General features: G+C 38.7%; 1 non-coding gene across 1 annotated transcript; it reads left to right on the forward strand.

Annotated features, from left to right (window-relative positions):
- Positions 1-1,220: 1,220 nt before the first annotated feature.
- Positions 1,221-1,328, forward strand: LOC130937680 (small nucleolar RNA R71). Its single transcript, XR_009068886.1, has one exon. It is a non-coding gene; the product is annotated as a small nucleolar RNA R71 (small nucleolar RNA).
- The last annotated feature ends 808 nt before the right edge of the window (positions 1,329-2,136 follow it).

The following is a 2,136-nucleotide window of genomic DNA, read 5'->3' on the forward strand; positions in this document are numbered from 1 at the left end:
TCCATTACAAAGAGTGGCATAAGATTTATGCCTGACCCCAGGTCACACAGAGCCTTCTCAAAGGTCATGGTGCCTATGGTACATGGTATTAAGAATTTACCAGGATCTTGTTTCTTTTGAGGTAAAGTTTGCTGAACCCATGTATCTAGTTCACTAATGAGCAAGGGAGGTGCATCTTCCCAAGTCTCATTACCAAACAACTTGGCATTTAGCTTCATGATAGCTCCTAGATATTGAGCAACTTGCTCTCTAGTTACATCTTCATCCTCTTCAGAGGAAGAATAGTTTTCAGAGCTCATGAATGGCAGAAGGAGGTTTAAAGGGATCTCTATGGTCTCTATATGAGCCTTAGATTCCTTTAGGTCCTCAATAGAGAACTCTTTCTTGTCTGGGAGACGTCCCATGAGGTATTCCTCATTGGGATTCATGTCTTCCCCTTCTTCTCTAGGTTCTACCATTTTGATTATGTCAATAGCCTTGCACTCTCTTTTTGAATTCTCTTCAGTATTGCTTGGGAGAGTACTAGGAGGAGTTTCAGTGATTTTCTTACTCAGCTGGCCCACTTGTGCCTCTAAATTTCTGATGAATGACCTTGTTTCACTCATGAAACTTAAAGTGGTCTTAGACAGATCAGAGACCATATTTGCTAAGCTAGAGGAGCTCTGCTCAGAATGCTCTGTCTGTTACTGAGAAGATGATGGAAAAGGCTTGTTATTGCTAAGCCTGTTTCTTCCACCATCATTAAAGCCTTGTTGGGGCTTTTGTTGATCCTTCCATGAGAAATTTGGATGATTTCTCCATGAGGAGTTATAGGTGTTCCCATAGGGTTTACCCATGTGGTTTACCTCTGCCATTGCAGGCTTCTCAGGATCATAAGCTTCTTCTTCAGAAGATGCCTCTTTAGTACTGTTGGATTCATTTTGCCATCCATTCAGACTTTGAGAAATCATGTTGACTTGCTGAGTCAACATTTTTTTCTGAGCCAATATGGCATTCAGATCATCAATTTCAAGAACTTCCTTCCTCTGAGGCATCCCATTACTCACAGGATTCATCTCAAAGGTGTACATGAATTGATTATTTGCAACCATGTCAATGAGTTCTTGAGCTTCTGCATGTGTTTTCTTTAGGTGAATGGATCCACCTGTAGAATGATCCAGTGACATCTTAGAGAACTCAGATAGAGCATAATAGAATATATCCAAAATGGTCCATTCTGAAAGCATGTTAGAAGGACACCTTTTGGTCAACTGCTTGTATCTTTTCCAAGCTTCATAGAGGGATTCACCATCTTTTTGTTTGAAGGTTTGAACATCCACTCTAAGCTTGCTCAGCTTTTGAGGAGGATAGAATTTATCCAAGAAGGCCGTGACCAGCTTATCCCAAGAGTCCAGGTTATCTTTAGGTTGTGAGTCAAAAGGGAAAAGCATGAGCTTGTAGACTTCAGGATCTACTCCATTAGTCTTAACAGTCTCACAGATCTGCAAGAACTCAGTTAAAAACTGGTAAGGATCTTCTGATGGAAGTCCATGGAACTTGCAGTTCTGTTGCATTAGAGCAACTAGTTGAGGTTTCAGCTCAAAATTGTTTGCTCCAAAGGCAAGGATTGAGATGCTTCTTCCATCAAACTTGGAAGTAGGTGTAGTATAATCACCAAGCATCCTTCTTGCATTATTATTTTCGGCTGTCATCTTCTCTTCCTTTTCAAAAATTTCTGTAAGGTTGTCTCTGGATTGTTGTAATTTAGCTTCTCATAGTTTCCTCTTCAGAGTCCTTTCAGGTTCAGGATCTGCTTCAACAAGAATATTCTTGTTCTTACTCCTGCTCATATGAAAAAGAAGGAAACAGAAAATAATAATAGGGATCCTCTTTACCACAGTAGAGAGATTCCTTTATGTTAGTAGAAGAAGAAAAGAATAGAAGAAGGAAAAGAGGAGAATTCGAACTCAGAGGGGAAGAGAGGGTTCAAATTTTAAGATGAAGAGAAGAGTGTTAGTAATTAAATGAATAAATAGAAGAAGATGAGAGAGGGAGAAATTCGAAAATTGTTTTTGAAAACAGTTAGTGATTTTCGAAAATTGAGAGAAGAAATAAAATTAAAATTAAAATTTGAAACAATTAGTTAATTAAAAGAAT

The sequence above is a fragment of the Arachis stenosperma genome, chromosome 6 (assembly GCF_014773155.1).
Source record: "Arachis stenosperma cultivar V10309 chromosome 6, arast.V10309.gnm1.PFL2, whole genome shotgun sequence".
Lineage (NCBI taxonomy): Eukaryota > Viridiplantae > Streptophyta > Magnoliopsida > Fabales > Fabaceae > Arachis > Arachis stenosperma.